Genomic DNA, 19217 nt, shown 5'->3' with positions numbered 1-19217 from the left:
CAGACCAGAGGCGGGCGACCGAACACACCAGACACTGGGCCAGACCCTACGTGGGTGACCCAACACACCAGACACTGGACCAGACCCAAGGTGGTAGACCCAACACACTAGACACAGGGCCAGATCCAAGGTGGTAGACCCAACACACCAGACACTGGGCCAGACACTGGGCCAGGCACTGGATCAAACACTGGGCCAGACCCGATGCGGGCAACCCAACAATCTAGACACTGGGCCAGACCCGATGCGGGCGATCCAACACACCAGACACTGGGCCAGACCAGAAACAGGCGACCGAACACACCAGACACTGGGCAAGACCCGAGGTGGGCGACCCAACACACAAGACACTGGGCCAGACCCAAGGCGCATGACACAACACACCAGACACTGGGCCAGACCCAATGTGGTAGATCCAACACACCAGACACTGGGGCAGGCACTGGGTCAGACTTGAGGCGGGCGACCCAACACACCAGACACTGGGCCAGACCCGAGGTGCGTGACCCAACACACCAGACACTGGGCATGACCCAAGGCAGGCGACCCAACACACCAGACACTGGGCCAGACACAAGGTGGGTGACCCAACACACCAGACAGTGGGCCAGACCTGAGGCGGGCGACCCAACACACCAGACACTGGGCCAGACCCAAGGCGTGTGACCCAACACACCAGACACAGGGCCAGACCCAAGGCGGGCGACCCAACACACCAGACACTGGGCCAGACCACAGGCAGGCGACCCAACACACCAGACACTGGGCCAGACCCAAGGCGGTAGACCCAACACACCAGACACTGGGGCAGGCACTGGGGCAGACTTGAGGCGGGCGACCCATCACACCAGACACTGGGCGACCCGAGGTGGGCAAACCAACACACCAGACACTGGGCCAGACCCGAGGCGCGTGACCCAACACACCAGACACTGGGCACGACCCAAGGCGCGTGACCCAATACACCAGACACTGGGCCAGAGACAAGGTGGGTGACCCAACACACCAGACACTGGGCCAGACCTGAGGCAGATGACCTAACACAGCAGACACTGGGTCAGACCCCGAGGCGTGCGACCCAACACACCACACACAGGGCCAGGACCTAAGCGGGCGACCCAACACACCAGACACTGGGCCAGGCACTGTGTCAGTCCCAAGGTGGGCGACATATCACATCAGACACTGGGCCAGACCCAAGGCGGGCGACCCAACACACCAGACACGTGGCCAGACCCGAGGCGGGCGACCCAACACACCAGACACTGGGCCAGACACTGGGGCAGGCACTGGGTCAGACCCGAGGCGGGCGACCCATCACAGCAGACACTGGGCCAGACCTAAGGTGGGCGACCTAACACACCAGACACTGGGCCAGACCCGAGGCGGGCGACCTAACACACCAGACACTGGGCCAGACCGAAGGAGGGTGACCCAACACACCAGACACTGGGCTTGACCTGAGGCGGGAGACCCAACACACCAGACACTGGGCCAGACCTGAGGTGGGTGACCCAACACACCAGACACTGGGCCAGGCCCGAGGCGGGTGACCCAAAACACCAGACACTGGGCCAGACCCGAGGTGGGCGTCACAACACACTAGACACTGGGCCAGACCCAAGTCGGGCGACCCAACACACCAGACACTGTGCTAGACCAACACACCAGACACTGGACCATACACTGGGCCAGACACTTGGTCAGACACTGAGTCAGACACTGGGTCAGACACTGGGCCAGAAACTGGGCCAGAAACTTGTCCAGAAACTGAGCCAGACCCAAGGTGGGCGACACAACACACCAGACACTGGGCCAGACCCGAGGCGAGCGACCCAACACCCCAGACACTGGGCCAGACCCGAGGTGGGCGACACAACACCCCAGACATTGGGCCAGACCTGATGCGTTCGACTCCGCACACCAGACACTGGAAGCATACTAAATAAGCCCTCAAATACAAACACGGAGGACCGTGAGAATCAGGACAACCTACAAAAATAGTCCTCCCAAAAATGTCATATAAAAGTAATTTTTATCGAGCCATGTTAAAACATAATTAAAAAGGGATGACATTTATACAAAAAGGACAAGCAAACATTGGTCAGAAATATGCAACAGGTCCAACAATAGTAATATTCATATATATATATTAAGATCAATAATAGGCCATCATACATAAATAGCACAATGCTTAGCATTGCTTGGGTCTGGCCCTGTGTCTGGTGTTTGGCTTGCCTAAGGCTTTTCTGTCCACTTCGTAGTTGTTGATTCGAATGCCACCTCAAGTGTAAGTTTTTTTGGCTACCTCTACCTCATGGCATGACTTGATGCCTTCAGTGGAGTGTGACTTTTACTGGTATGTACAACGTTTAACTGGTTAGCCAACCAACTTGTGGCTTGTAGGCCATTGTTCACTAGTGCCTCAAAGCTTCAATAACCTTTACTAGCAATACTTCTGATATTGGAAAAATGGTTTCTGGATAATACCGGTGGTCTGTGATGATTTGATCAAACAACTAGGAGGGGCCTTAATAAAATACAGTCCTGAGGGTAGCTGGTGAGTCCAAGAAATGTTCAGTCCATTCCTTGTATTTACAGTAGATGTTAAATGCTGAAATAAATTCATCACTAGAACCACCATTAGTACAGAAACCCAAGCATCAAAACCCACTCAGTACAGAAATACATCCATATAACCCCCATCAGTGCAGAAACATAACATCAAAACCCTCGTCCACTACAAAAACCACCATCAGTATATGGTAGATCAATTGTAATGTCAGGTCAGGCCCATATACATAAGCATTGCATGAATTTACAACTTTTAGTACATCCTTAACATTGGTAAGGAGATACTGGGAATTGTTGCCATCAGTTCTCATCAGACTTCAGGCCATAGAGGAACCACAACAGTGATGAGAATTAGTATCACAATTAAAATGTACATCCAGGTACCTTATAGATGACTTTGTCTCTGATTAGCTGTTTTGTACAGCTGACATGTGCGCTATAGCGGCGGGTGAAATCGCGATTCACCCGCCGCTATTAACTTGTTAAATGCCACTGTCAAATGTTGACAGCGGCATTTAACTACAGCTTCCGGCCACGCGGCCGGAAATGAGTGCATCGCCGACCCCGTCACATGATTGGGGTCGGCGATGCGTCAGGATGGTAACCATAGAGGTCCTTGAGACCTCTATGGTTTCTGATGCCAGCCTGCTGTGAGTGCCACCCTGTGGTCGGCGCTCATAGCAAGCCTGCAATTCAGCTACATAGCAGTGATCTGATGATCACTGCTATGTAGCTGAGCTGATCGAGTGGTGCCAGCTTCTAGCCTCCCATGGAGGCTATTGAAGCATGGCAAAAGTAAAAAAAAAATGTTTTTAAAAATATGAAAAAAAAAAAATATATATAAAAGTTAAATCACCCCCCTTTCGCCCCATTCAAAATAAAACAATAAAAAAATCAAACCTACACATATTTGGTATTGCCGCGTTCAGAATCGCCCGATTTATCAATAAAAAAAAGCATTAACCTGATTGCTAAACAGCGTAGCGAGAAAAAAAATTAGAAACATCAGAATTATGTTTTTTGGTCGCCGCGACATTGCATTAAAATGCAATAACGGGCAATCAAAAGAACGTATCTGCACAAATGTGGTATCATTAAAAACATCAGCTCGGCACGCAAAAAGAAAGCCCTTACCTGACCCCAGATCACAAAAAATGGAGACGCTATGGGTATCGGATATGCTGCATTTTTTTTTAGCAAAGTTTTGAATTTTTTTTCACCAATTAGATAAAAAATAACCTAGACATATTAGGTGTCTATGACATCATAATGACCTGGAAAATCATAATGGCAGGACAGTTTTAGCATTTAGTGAACCTAGCAAAAAAGCCAAACAAAAAACAAGTGTGGGATGGCACTTTTTTTGCAATTTCACCACACTTGGAATTTTGTTCCCATTTTCTAGTACAAGACATGGTAAAACCAATGGTTTTGTTCAAAAGTACAAGTCGTCCCGCAAAAAATAAGCCCTCACATGTCCATATTGATGGAAAAATATAAAGGTTATGGCTCTGGGAAGGAGGGGAGCAAAAATCGAAAACACAAAAACGAAAAAGGGCCGCGGCGTGAAGGGGTTAAATAGCAGTGTCATTATAATGCTCCTGAATAAAAATATCTGCCCAGCACTGAGCCCCTGAATAAATAATTGCATCCCACTACATTTTCTGCATAACAAATGACCCACACACTAGGCCATGTGCACACGCTGCGGATTCCATTGCGGAATTTTCCGCAGCGGTTTTGATAAATCCACAGTGCAAAACCGCTGCGGTTTTTACTGCGGATTTATAGCGGTTTTTATTGCAGTTTCCGCTGCGGTTTTTCACCTGCAGTTTCCTATTGGAGCAGGTGAAAAACCGCTGCGGATTACACACAAAGAATTGACATGCTGCGGAAAATAAACCGCTGCTTTTCCACGCCTTTTTTTCCGCAGCATGTGCACTGCAGATTTCATTTCCCATAGCATTACATGGTACTGTAAATGCATGGGAAACCGCTGCGGATCCGCAGCTGCAGAAACGCTGCGGATCCGCAGCAAAATCCGCAGCGTGTGCACATACCCTTAGAGTTTGTTCCCACAGTCAGTAAACGCTGTGGGTTGGATGCTGCGTACGTCCACAGCGTCAAACCTGCAGCGGTCAGATGTTACAGCATAGTGGATGGGATTTGAAGATATCCAATGTCCACTATGCGTGCATCGGCACCCTCGGCTTCTCTGCGGAAACTCACATGCGGCGCCACTTTCTAGACCGCGATATGTCTACTTATCTTGCGGAGATGCTCAGTCTCCACAAGATGAATGTCACCCATACAATGTATTGGGCACAGTGGTTCCGCACGGTTCAATGAACACATGCGAAATCACCGGCGTTCAAAAGCCGGCAGCGCTTTGGATGGACTTGTGCTGCGTCCAAAGCACTGCCGGTTCCTGATCGTGGGAACATACCCTTATGGTACATGCCCTCCACACTGCTGATTCCTTTCCATATTGGGCCCCCTATTCACACTGTCTCACACTGTGCTGCCCCTTTAGGGCCCAGTCTCTACACTGTGCCCCCTCATCACACTTCCCCTCCTTGTCATACTGTCCTGTCCTGCTGTGCCCTTACACTGTCCCCCCTATACTACTCAGTCTTTATTTTGCGTCCACTCAGAATTTTCTCTAGCATACTATTTCTTCACACTGTTCACTTAAGTCTCCTCACACATTTTCCCCCTCCTCATACTGTCTACTCTTACATCCTCCCTGCTATCCATATTTACCCCCTAGCTCTCTTTACTGCCTCCTCACACATCCCCCTGATTCCTCACACTGTCACATTGTATCACCCTCTCTCTCTATACTGTGTCTGTATACATTCCCCCACTCACCATAGTGTGTCTGCACCCATCCCTTTCTCATTCCCCAAACTGTGTCCTCAAATCTTACTCCCCCAAATATTGTCTGCTTCCATGCCTTTTCTGTTTCTCAAATTGTATCCTGAAATCTTACCCCTCCCCCACCCATATGGTTGCTGAACCCATCTTTTCCTCATTCCCCAAACTGTGACCTCAAATTTTACTCCCCTTTGCCCCACCCATATCTTGTCTGCTCCCATCCCTTCCTTGTTCCCCAAACTGTGTCCTCAAAACTTACTCCCAATATTGTGTCTGCTCTCATCGCATCCTCGTTCCCCAAACGGTGGCCTAAAATCTTACCCTCCCACCTCATTTTGTGGCTGCACCCATCCCTTCCTCCTTCACCAATCTGTGTTCTTAGATCTTACTCTACCCCCCCAATGTTGTGTCTTCACCCATCCTTTTCATCCATCCTGCCCCACCTGCTGCCCCCTTGATACACCTCTGTGGGTGCTCGCCGTGTGATATATACTGCCAATCGCTGCATGCAGCAATTTTTTTTCTCATGCCGACTTGTCATGAGAAAATATCTGCTAGTCGTCACTGCTCCATAGTATAACATTGGAGCGAGTGCTGTCCGATAAAACTGCTTATAGCACTCGTCCGAGTTATACACTGGCTACTCGCCAGTGTGAGCAGGCCCTAAAGGCATCACCTTGACAATCACAGCAATGAACACATCACACAGCAGTGTTGGGGTGGATTTTTTTTTGGGGGGGTTAAAGGTCTAGTTCTATACTTAACCTCAGTGAGCCCCAACAACATAACGTGTGACCAGGCCCCCAAGATTATGAGAAGAGACGCTTACTTGGACCGCTCCCCTTCAAACCATCAGGGTGTAAAAACACAAAATGATTCCGGTTTAGAAATTTGTACATTCTACTCCAATTGTGATGTCATGGAATGTCGATGACGTCACGTGCTTTTTTTATGGATCCAATTTACAACGTTAACAAAAAAATAATTTAATAAAAATACAAAACCCGACCTCATTTCATAGTTATAAGATGCAGATTTAAAGGGACCCTTTTATTTTATCTCTATTACCGACTGCTCTGTGTACTAAAAGAAACCACAGGACTCCATACCGCCATTCCTGACTGGCCGCAGTAAGCTAAAACTCCAATGCCCTAATTTCACAGGAACAAAAAAGAGCTGACAACAGAGAATTATAGCATCTGCTACTAGATTTCTGTTACAAAATACTATAATTTGATCACATAAATGGCAAAACTACCCAAAAATGGAGCCACATAAATATGCCCCAACTTGGCCACCCCCTATCTACGTGCCCTACCAGAGCACAGGGATGGCATAGAGGTTGTGCTCCATTGAAGACTTCCATAGTGGGGAGCTAGTGTAAGGCCATGTTCACACTTTGCGGGTTTTACCGCGGATCCGCGGCGATTTTGATGCTGCGGGTCCGCAGCAGTTTCCATAGCGTTTACATTTACATGTAAACCCTATGGAAACCGCAATCCGCTGTGCACATGCTGCGGGAAAAACCGTGCAGAAACGCAGTGGTTTACATTCCGCACCATGTCACTTCTTTGTGCAGAATCACTGCGATTCTGCACACATAGGAATGCATTGATCCGCTAACTTCCCGCATGGGGCTGTGCCCACGATGCGGGAAGTAAGCGAATAATGTGCAGATGGTACCCGGGGTGGAGGAGAGGAGACTCTCCTCCAGACCCTGGGAACCATATTAGTGTAAAAAAAAAAAGAATTAAAATAAAAAATAATGATATACTCACCTCTCAGCGCTGCACGCGGCCGTCCGGTCTCAGGTTTGCTGTGCGAGCAGGACCTGCGGTGACGTCGCGGTCACATGACCGTGACGTCGCGGTCACATGACCGTGACGTCACGAAGGTCCTTCTTGCACAGCATCTTTGGAACCGGACCGCCGCGTGCAGCGCCGAGGAGATCGGGATGTCAGAGGGTGAGTATAAGGCCATTTTTTATTATTTTTAACATTACTATTGATGCTGCATATTGCTGCTTATGCAGCATCAATAGTATAGGGATAAACCCGCAGTGGAAACCGCAAAACAAACCGCGATAAATCTGCAGGGATAACCGCAGCGGTTTTGCCCTGCAGATTTATCAAATCCGCTGCGGGAGAACCCGCAGAGGACCCTGCAAAGTGTGCACATAGCCTAAGCCCAACAAATGTGTTATTACATTATCTTCCTCCTCCTGTAGGGGGCATGTAACACTCTGTATCCTGTAGGGGTCGCTACTCCCCAACAATACAGCAGCTGATTGGTGGTGATTTTAGCTGCTATACCCTCCTCATTTAGGGAAGAGGTTGTCCGGAAAATGTCTTATTACACAGTGTTACTGGCAATCCATGATAAATCCGGTGGTTATGCTTTAAGTCTACTAGAGCTTAACCCCTTTTCGTCCTATGACGTGTATAAACGTATCCCGGCCGTTGATGCATGCTCCGGCGATGAGCCCGCATGTTTTCAGGCACTTGAAATATATATTATATATATATATATATATATATATATATATATATATATATATATATATATATATATATATATATATATAATATTTCAGGGATTTATATATTCTTTTTACAAACTTTGCCATTTTTTTCACCACTTAAATAAAACAGAATCTATACATCGTTCATGTTTGGTGTCTGCGAAGTTGTAATGACCTGGAGAATCATAATAGCAGGTCAGTTTTTACATTTAGTGAACATGTTAAAAAATAGAAAGAATTGTTAAATTACAATTTTTTTTTCCCAATTTCACCGCACTTTGATCCCCTCCCCCTTCATTTTCCAGTACACAATATGGTAAAACCAATGGTGGTGTTCAAAAGTACAACTCGTCCCCCCAAAAAACAAGCCCCCATACGGCCATATTAACCAAAACATACAAAAGTTATGGCTCTGGGAAGAAGGGGAGCAAAAAACAAAGGCAAAAACGGGAAACGCCAAGGTCGTGAAAGGGTTAAAAGTAAAGAGCTACTTACCTGCACTCCCCTTCTTCCAACTGTCAGGTGCTAGTGACACAAGATGCCTCCTGTGCGGAGCTTCATACATTCTACTCCAATTGTGATGTCATCAGAGCTGTCACTGTTATTTCACATTTACAACCGCAAGAAAAAGTTGTAGGCTGTGATTATTTTGCATACTGCTATTAATATTTGGGGGTAATAGTCATGTCCTTGCCCCTATTCCACCATGCACTGCACTTTTTATAATGTTTGTTATAATAATGGAGAATTTACAATTCCTGCATGTAGAATATACAGTTATGCTCAAGCATTTACATACCCCAGCAGAAAGCTAAAACTCCAATGCCCTAATTCCACAGGAACAAAAAAGAGCTGACAACAGAGAATTATAGCATCTGCTACTAGATTTCTGTTACAAAATACTATAATTTGATCACATAAATGGCAAAACTACCCAAAAATGGAGCCACATAAATATAAACCAACTTGGCCACCCCCTATCTACGTGCCCTACCAGAGCACAGGGATGGCATAGAGGTTGTGCTCCATTGAAGACTTCCATAGTGGGGAGCTAGTGTAAGACTCCCAACATATGTGTTACTACATTATCTTCCTCCTCCTATAGGGGGCATGTAACACTCTGTATCCTGTAGGGGTCACTACTCCCCAACAATATAGTATCTACCGTAATTGCTGGTGATTTTAGCTGCTATACCCTCCTCATTTAGGGAAGGGGTTGTCCTGAAAATGTCTTATTACACAGTGTTAGGCCGGTTTCACACGTCAGTGGCTCCGGTACGTGAGGTGACAGTTTCCTCACGTACCGGAGACACTGACACACGTAGACCCATAAAAATCAATGCATCTGTTCAGATGTCATTGATTTTTTGCGGACCGTGTCTCCGTGTGCCAAACACGGAGACATGTCAGTGTTCGTGGGAGAGCACGTATTACACGGACCCAATAGAGTCAATGGGTCCGTGTAAAACACGGACCTCACACGGACATTCTCCGTCTGGGGTCCGTGTGCGTGCAGGAGACAGCGCTACAGTAAGCGCTGTCCCCCCCACATGGTGCTGAAGCCGCGATTCATATGTTCCCTGTAGCAGCGTTTGCTGCAGAGAAAATATGAATAATAGTGTTTAAAATAAAGATCTATGTGTCCGCCGCCCCCCCATCCCCTGTGCGCCCCCCCGCTGGTCAGAAAATACTTACCCGGGTCCCCCGTCGGCTGTCGCTCCTTCCTGGTCTGGCCGCGGCTTACTGTATGCGGTCACGTGGGGCCGATCATTTACAATCATGAATAGTCGGCTCCGCCCCTATGGGAGGTGGAGCCACATATTCATGACTGTAAATGATCGGGCCCACGTGACCGCATACACTAGAAGCCGCGGCCAGACCAGGAAGGAGCGACAGCCGACGGGGGACCCGGGTAAGTATTTTCTGACCAGCGGGGGGGCGCACAAGGGGTGGGAGGGCGGCGGACACATAGATCTTTATTTTAAACACTATTATTCATATTTTCTCTGCAGCAAACGCTACTACAGGGAACATATGAATCGCGGCTTCAGCATGATGCAGAGTGGGTACCACACGCTCCGTGTGGTACCCACTCGCCATACGGGCGGCACACGTGTGCCGCACGTATGGCCTCCGTGAGTTCCCAGGCACACGGACACGGATAACTCCGGTACCGATTTATTCCGGTACCGGAATTATCTGGACGTGTGGGACAGCCCTTACTGGCAATCCATGCTAAATCCGGTGGTTGTGCTTTAAGTCTACTAGAGCTTAACCCCTTTTCGTCCTATGACGTGTATAAACGTGTCCCGGCAGCTGATGCATGCTCCGGCGATGAGCCCGCATGTTTTCAGGCACTTGAAAAATTGCACAATTTTTATTTATATATTCTTTTTACAAACTTCGACATTTTTTCCACCACTTACATAAAACAGAACCTATACATGTTTGGTGTCTGCGAAGTTGTAATGACCTGGAGAATCATAATAGCAGGTCAGTTTTTACATTTAGTGAACATGTTAAAAAATAGAAATTATTAAATTACATTTTTTTTTCCCAATTTCACCGCACTTTGATTCCCCCCCCCCACCCATTTTCCAGTGCACAATATGGTAAAACCAATGGAGTATCTAGTACACAATATGGTAAAACCAATGGTGGTGTTCAAAAGTACAACTCGTCCCCCCAAAAAACAAGCCCCCATACGGCCATATTAACCAAAACATACAAAAGTTATGGCTCTGGGAAGAAGGGGGGCAAAAAACAAATGCAAAAACGGGAAACGCCAAGGTCGTGAAAGGGTTAAAAGTAAAGAGCTACTTACCTGGACTCCCCTTCTTCCAACTGTCAGGTGCTAGTGACACAAGATGCTTCCGCTGCGGAGCTTCATACATTCTACTCCAATTGTGATGTCATGAGCCTTGTGATGTCATCAGAGCTGTCACTGTTATTTCACATTTACAACCGCAAGAAAAAGTTCATTTAATTTTATTAAAACAAAATAACATGGTGGATAATTGTAGGCTGGGATTATTTTACATACTGCTATTAATATTTGGGGGTAATAGTCATGTCCTTCCCCCCCATGCACTGCACTTGTTAACCCACAGAAGAAAGTTACCGCCTTATTTGTTCAGCAGAAAATGCAAAACCTCAATTAACAATAGCAGAAACCCAAAGAGTTAATAAAGGAAGGGTAATGAATGAAATGTACACCAAGACGCTGCCATTAACAAATACAACTCATTCTAAGAAAACCCCCAAGGCTTCCCACAGTTCCTGGAATGTGACAATGAAAAAATTTGCTTGGTCCTAAAGGCCAAAATGGGCACTTCCTTAAGGAGTTTATTTTGCATTTTGGTAGAAAATAAGCAATAAAAAAAAAAATTACCACAAATATATAGAAAGGCTTTGGTGTAAAATGTGAACTTGGTGATTTAGAGGCGTTCTCTGCTCTGTGCAAGGCCGTCCGCAACATGAACCTGTCTCCTGGTGTGATGGCTGCAGGTCACTGTTCATCGTGGCCAACGCATTACAGGTCGGGCTTGTCCTGCCAGGTCGGGCATTAAAGCCTACAGAGGTTTACTTAGATTGTACAAGTTTTCAGCCTGTGGATATAAAAAGAAATGGTCTCATTCAATCACATGAAGAAGGGATCATTGAACATGGAGTGGAAGAAATGTGAGGAACAGTACATGAAGCTAGAAGGCATCTGTGTAACATCTGACATTTATTTTTTGGGGGGTTCATGAATTTCTTTTTAGTAAAGAGCCACATTGTTACCAAAGTTGTAGTACGTGGGAACCATAGCAATGAAGAGGATTTAGGATCAGTTAGATAATTAAGGAACGGGTCAGCTATGTAATCTGAGAGCAGCATAATGGAGGGGCGAAGACCCTGATTTCTGCGATGTCGCTTGCTGGGCTGAAGAATTGTTACAGTCCCCGTGTTCTCTGCTCCCGATCTATCAGGGCTTAAAGAGGTTGTAAAGTATTTTAGCATTGATGACCTATCCTGAGGATTGGTCACCAATGTCTGATCGGCACCACCACTGATCAGCTGCTATGGGTGTCGGCGGACACCTCCGGTCAGAAGTCCTCACTTGCGGATTTGGCAGTCTCCCTCTAGTAGGAAAAGCAGAAGTCCAGCGTGGGTGATGTCCATAAAAAATACCTTTTATTCCATTTTTGTTAAAAGCACATAAATCCAAAGTCCATCTTCATATCCATAGACACAAAAACGGGTGATTCCTACCAGTGACAGTCACAGGCTTAAAAGTGCATTAAAATCAAACGAGTTTCAACGGTCTTGTCGTCTCCCTCTAGTAGTACCGAGCCTCAGCCACACATCTGCCTCCTAATCAAATCAATAGGAGGCGATAATGGCTGCCGCAGGGTACTGCACAATCGGAAGGCGGAGCAGCTCCGCGGATGAGTATTTCTAGCCGGAGACAACTGCCGCCAACACTGATAATAGCTGATTGGAGAGGGTGTCGGGTGTGGGACCCCGATGATGACCTATCCTAAGGATAGGTCATTAATGCAAAAGTCGTGGACAACCTCAGCAGATGCTGAGCCCTGTATAGCGTCACCCCCCCACACACACTACTGCTTGACAGATTTCTGTCAATGTGCAGTGTACACAGCTGCCAATCAATGGTGGGAGTGGGGTTACACATAGTTGACTAGGAGGCATGAGAATCCTGCAGTGATAATCTGCTGCTGATAAAACACTGATTTCTCCAGTTACCTTCCACAACAGCACTAATTTGATTCTGCTGTTGTGGAAGGTTCCTAGAAACCGAATTACCGGTAAGATTAATTCTATTTTTATTGGAACCCATAACCCAGTAAGTGACACATCACTGGAATCAGGATCTCTGTCCTTAAATTATGTTGCTCTCAGGTTGCATAGCAAAAATCTGCTGACAGCTTCTCTTTCACTATAAAACGCATACAATTCACCAGAGTGATATTGGGACACATTTGGATAAAGGTGAATTTAAACCAATGGCATAAATATCATTAGACAAACCTGAGACATTTACGATGAGCTTCCACCTTGTGTGCACTTCCCTGGAGACTTCAGACCACTTCTCTCTGACGTCAACTTTTCATAGTCATTTCTAATGATTTCTTCCTAAATTTTACCTGCAATTCATGTTGTCCAGGTAAGCTCCGTTATGTAGGTGTCATATATGTTGGTTCCAGTGTAATGTATATGAAGTTCCGCAAACATACGAAATGTGTATTATGATTTGGTCTTTAAAAGTTTCTGGAAATTCCACACTGTTTACTATATAGAGTGAAGCAGTCCAGAAAAAAGCAGTAGAAAATGGTCTTCTGTTGGGGTGGTCTTCTCATAGCAGAAGCCAATATACAAGGGATTCAGGGAATTAGAAAATGTCTTCTAAATTGGGGTCTGGTCCAACAAAAAAATTTGGATAGACAACCAAGGTTCAAAATCAAGAAAAAACAAAACAAAAAACCTTGTACCCTAACAGATACTAGATAAAACTACATTTTTATTGTTCACTTTTAAAATTATTGAACACACAATGACCATACAGACAACCGTGCTTGACTAAAACTGTCCATCACAGTGTTAATGCTCTAAATCTTCCCTGCCTATGCAGCGGAGGTTGGCACCCTAAAATTTCTTCGAGATAGGCGCCCCCGCTCGACGGCGGCTGTCCCTCTTACTCCTGTTTAACCACTATGGATGGTGTGATACAGTTATACTCCAATCTGGCACGACAGGAAAAATGAAAGGGACAGTGATTGCCTTACAAATTAATCATCCATGGCAATCATTAGACAGTGTGAGGCAGAGTGAATAACAAAATTACTTAAAGTGCAAAAAAGTGCATAATACATACATAATACATAAGTACCTCTCTATAACTGTTCCCTGCTATTTATGGCAGCCTACCTAACTGTGGGGGTTGGCACCCTACTGTTCAGTGGAAATGGCGCCCCACTCCTAGGCGGCTCACCCTAATGGTGACCCTATAAATAATCTACTGACCCTTAGATATATAGCCTGGTGGGCCCAAACCAATTTACAACCACAGTCATTGATTACAGGTAGGCTAAATTCGCTTAAACAGAGATGGACGCAGTGTAGATAGCAAACTGCGCAACCATGCTGTGATAAAGAAAAATACCAGTTTTAACAATGGGGTACTCATCGTTTGTGATGTTTTGAGGACAAACCCCTCATGTCTCATAAATTGGGGTCTGGAGTAGATTAGCGGTGGCCTTCTCAGCTGCTTTTTTGTGTCATTTGCACTGACGGTTCTAAAATTGCTGTTGTGCATTTTGGAGCCGTGTAAAACCATGAAAAAAAGGCATCAGTGGCGTTGTGAATGTTGGACGCCTTCCTATTGATGGCCTATCCTATGGATAAGCCCATTAAAGGGGTTGTACAGGATTAGAAAATGATGGCTGCTTTTTTCCAAAAACACAACTTGTGCCCAGGTGAAGAGCTGTCTGGTATTTCAGTTCAGCTCCTTTTGATGTGAATAGGGACTCATTCAGACAGCTGTTCTGCAGATGCATTTTATCACCCGTATTATGGCCTCAAATCTCGGCCCGACACTATGGATCTACTGATCCCAACTAACCTCATCATTGATCCCTATGGTACTGTTAATTGGGGGCTATAAAACCCACCGACAGACCGGGACTTGCAGTTTCAATACTGATGCTAGAATTCACACACATTACTGCCGACTGACATTTTAGAGTGAGATCCAGTGCCATAGTCTGTGCACCAGAATGATTTTTTTTTTCTTCTCTTGGAATTAAGTAGCCAAATTCTACTAATCCTGTAAAGTGATTGATCGTTAATAGTGATGAGCTAATATACTCGTTACTCGAGATTTCTCGAGCATGCTCAGGGGTCCTCCGAGTATTTTTTTAGTGTTCGGAGATTTAGTTTTATTCTCCGCAGCTGAATGATTTACATCTGTTAGCCAGCATAAGTACATGTGCGGGTTGCCTGGTTGCTAGGGAATCCCCACATGTACTTATGCTGGCTAACAGATGTAAATCATTCAGCTGCGGCGAATAAAACTAAATCTCCGAGCACTAAAAATACTCGGAGGACCCCCGAGCGTGCTCGAGAAATCTCGAGTAACAAGTATATTTGCTCATCACTAATCGTTAAATGAGATATCGATCTTTAAGAACAGAATCATTGCCTCCATATTGAGATCTTTAAGACTGTAAATTATAGCGAGTAAAGATTGCTTGTTTGTCACCCAACTTAAATCTTTACCGATGAGCGGTCGTTTCATAGCCTACTTCACACAGATGAGCAATGAACGATCTGTAATAGATCACTCGGTCACATAGGCTGCCGTTGTTCTCAGTAGCACGAACTATTGACACAAGATGATGTGCTGCCGAGAATGATGATCTTTTGTGCACCACAGAAGATCGTTTCACCTGACGAACAAGTGTTTGCTTGTTCTTCGGGTGATAGGCAGCCTGTTTACAAAGCAAGATTGCCATGACATGAGCACTCCTAGGAACGCTTGATCACGATTAACTTGGTGTAAATAGTTCATACGTCTAAGATCTCAGCTCCTGGATTGCAGTGGGAAAACATTAACATTTTGAAGCCCAGGAGAAGGAACCTCTGCAGTCACATTCATGACAATCCGTAATATTTGTGAGCCATCTACCTGCATCTCCATCTTGTCCTCCTACCTGGGTGAAGAGGAAAGATTTGCTTTACCCCTCGCATTGCTGGAAGTACAATGTCCTTGTAAGTCATCTCTCTCATAGATTAATGTGATCATTTTTTTTGTGCCGGTTTTTGTCTTTTAGTGGTAGATTTTGAGGTGCCTTATTTATGGAGATGACTGATTTCCATCTGATGAATGGGGTCTGGTGTTCTTACAGCATCTCCCTAAGAATCATTGTGTCACCAGCCCTAGAAATATGGAAGCAATCCTTCATCTCGACCTTGGCGTTTAATTGTATCATTATTATTTAGTTCTCCCCCCGGCCTCATTCATTTTCTTCCAAACACATAAAATAGAGTTTGAAATAATTTCTGCTTATACCTTGTAGATATCATCCACCACATTCTCTGGCCATATTATTCCACTCTTTGGGTCTTGTGAGTGCAGATAAAAAGTGGAGATATAGTGATGAGTGACCGTGCTCTGATGAGGTGTTATTGAAGCACACTCCTGTGCTAACCGTGTTACTCCGGCATGCTCGAATAGTATGTTCTAGTCCTCGCGGCTGCATGTCTCGAGGGTGTTCGACAGCTGTAACATCTGTAGGGACAGCCGCGAGACCTGCAGCTGCGGGGACTAGAACATGGTATTCGAGCACGCCAAAGTCACTAGGTTAGCACCCGAGCGTGCTCCGATAACACCTTATCCGAACATGTTCCCTCATCACTAGTGGAGAACTTACCACCAGGGAGAGTGGAGTAAGCCACTGCCAGACATCTGTGGCCGGAACGTATCGCTCTGTGAAACACAATGATTGGGTGTTGGAGTTCAACATGCCCAATCCTTCTCTTCACTGAGATGATTCGTCAAGGAAAAGTCAAAATTCCCCTAAACATTAGATGATTGGATGGTTCGGCACAAACTTTAGGTCTCTGGTCCTATTGACAATCATTGTTTTCCCTTCTACACGATGAATCAGGCAAACACTAGATACCAAGTGGCTTACTACACTGAGATCATGTTATGTGACCTATACATTTTTTTATTTGGTTTGCTAAAAAGAGAATATCCAACTTTTATCTTCATGTTTTCTATTTATATCCAACAATCGGTGCTGATCAATGTTTTCTTTTATATAGCATCTAAAGGTTTGTTTCTTGATACAGACCTCGAAATGCCGCTCATAGAAAAAGAGTTAAATGATAACATTTTCCACCACTAGGGGGCGCCTGCTGCCTACAGTTTATTTTTTTACTTCTATGTATGCAGTGTGTTGCGGAGCGCCCTCTGGTGGTGTCCGTGGGCAGACTTTATTTTTATACTTTAAATACACAACTTTCAGATGAATTGTTGCTCTGTATTAAAACAATGGGCAGCTGTAAAGTTATTTTATAAAATTGGCACAGATTTTTGGTTCTGTTAAAACTTTCAAAAGGAAAATTATTGGGGTTTGACATTCCTATTGCAGTGAATGTCAAGTCACAAGAAATTATTGTTTAACCTGAGACTCTTTCAAGTCATTCCAGAGTTGCCACCAAGTTGATTCAGTGCGTAATTATAGGTGCAACTATCCATTTGGCCATGGCCAAAAAGAAAAAAAACTTTAAATGACAGCTAGAAAATTATCATTTCTATTAGGTGAGTTACCATGTAGGGAGATGAGGAGTAAGAGTGTAGAGCTGACAAGTTGGCTTAGGTGCTACCAGGGCAATCTGGAGCACTGAAGCTATTATAAGCTGCCCATACACTTTAGATATCAGCTGAATGCTCGTTTAGCCAGCCTGTTGGAGCAAAGGATCAGGCATATTGAAATCTAGTATGTCCAATCCTTCTTTTATCTGCTGTCTGAGGAAAGTCTGGTTCTCCCAGTAACACTAGCTGACTGACCAATCAGGTTGATCTGACGTTTACAGGCTATTTTAGATGTGCATCTTCCCAGGGACCGGTGGTTTATATGACTGATCTGCGACATGTCGGTGACCCACAGCTGAGCTATCTGCTGTTGACATTTTCAATGATATTTTCAGTTATACTAGACGTTAATGTTACCACCTTAGTGCTGCTCTCCTGTATTTCTCAAGGGGCAAAATAAAAAATGTAATAAACACCTGATTGGACGTTTCTGCCTTATGTTTATTTGCTTGATTTACTTTTTTGTGCCTCTTTAGAGGGGTTTTCTGGGGATAGAAAGGAGCTGCCTCAAGATGAAGCTTATAGTGCGCCTCAGCCGGCCGCCTACTTTGATGGGGGCAATTCGCTCCTGAAGATTGGCAGGTCAGACCGGCCTCATGGGGCCCCGTGGGTCCAGCGCATGGGGACTAAGGCTATTTGGATCCAGCAATCTGGCAAGCTTCAGAGTGGCACAAGCAGGCTGTAAAGCATAGAGCTTCTGTGTCTCACACTCCTTGCAGGTAACTGGCAATGCTGGGCCTGTAGGCTGAACCAAGGCAATGGACAAAGGCATCGGACCCCCACCAGTTTCATATTGATGACCTATCTTGCATAGGCGATCAATGTTAGTACTTGACAATCCCTTCAATTTCAGATCGACCCCGCGGCACTCCTACCGATCAGCGGATTGAAGGTGCCGCAGCACAGTGGCATAGATCTGTACATGATGTAGTGGCCATGAACGGTACATACAAGTGAACAAGAAAAAAATTACCATTTCATTCATGGCACTGCATGCTCCAACAGGAGTAAATCCTGTCCATGCTGAATAATATCTTTACTGGCCTTCCAACCTGAAAGGAGAATCTATAGCTTCACACGTGGGATTTCTGCTGTGTATTTCACGCCATGATTTACAGTGCCATCATAATCAATGAGATTTCTGAAATATCAGGCACGCACTGCTTTTTTGCCAATACACAACATGTGAATTTATTTACTTTACTCACTTATGTAGCACAATAAAGGTACCGTCACACTAAGCGACGCTGCAGCGATACAGACAACGATGCCGATCGCTGCAGCGTCGCTGTTTGGTCGCTGGAGAGCTGTCACACAGACCGCTCTCCAGCTACCAACGATGCCGAGGTCCCTGGGTAACCAGGGTAAACATCGGGTTGCTAAGCGCAGGTCCACGCTTAGTAACCCGATGTTTACCCTGGTTACCAGTGTAAAATGTAAAAAAACAAACACTACATACTCACCTTCACGTCCCCCGGCGTCCGCTTCCTGCACTGACTGAGTGCCGGCCCTAACAGCAGAGCGGTGACGTCACCGCTGTGCTGTGCTTTCACTTTACGGCCGGCGCTCAGTCAGTGCAGGAAGCGGACGGTGGGGGACGCGAAGGTGAGTATGTACTGTTTGTTTTTTTACATTTTACACTGGTAACCAGGGTAAACATCGGGTTACTAAGCGCGGCCCTGCGCTTAGTAACCCGATATTTACCCTGGTTACCGTTGTAAAACATCGATGGTATCGTTGCTTTTGCTGTCAAACACAACGATACACGCCGATCTGACGACCAAATAAAGTTCTGAACTTTAATCAACGACCAACAATATCACAGCAGGATCCTGATCGCTGCTGCGTGTCAAACACAAT

The 19217-nt window shown here is 45.6% G+C and overlaps 1 long non-coding RNA gene across 1 annotated transcript in view; it reads right to left on the bottom strand.

The window, feature by feature from the left end:
- LOC143773375 (uncharacterized) overlaps window positions 1–10822 on the bottom strand; it is a 112295-nt gene extending 101473 nt beyond the window's left edge. Inside the window, exons 1-2 of the long non-coding RNA XR_013215158.1 lie at window positions 10797–10822; window positions 8468–8570 (exon numbers count right to left, since the gene is read on the bottom strand). This is a non-coding gene — a long non-coding RNA (uncharacterized LOC143773375). The remainder of the gene's footprint in view (window positions 1–8467; window positions 8571–10796) is intronic.
- Between the last annotated feature and the right edge of the window lie 8395 nt (window positions 10823–19217).

Source organism: Ranitomeya variabilis, chromosome 5 (assembly GCF_051348905.1).
Source record: "Ranitomeya variabilis isolate aRanVar5 chromosome 5, aRanVar5.hap1, whole genome shotgun sequence".
Taxonomy (NCBI): domain Eukaryota; kingdom Metazoa; phylum Chordata; class Amphibia; order Anura; family Dendrobatidae; genus Ranitomeya; species Ranitomeya variabilis.
The sequence above is the reverse complement of the archived record's forward strand: the minus strand, read 5'-3'. Positions and strand labels throughout refer to the sequence as shown.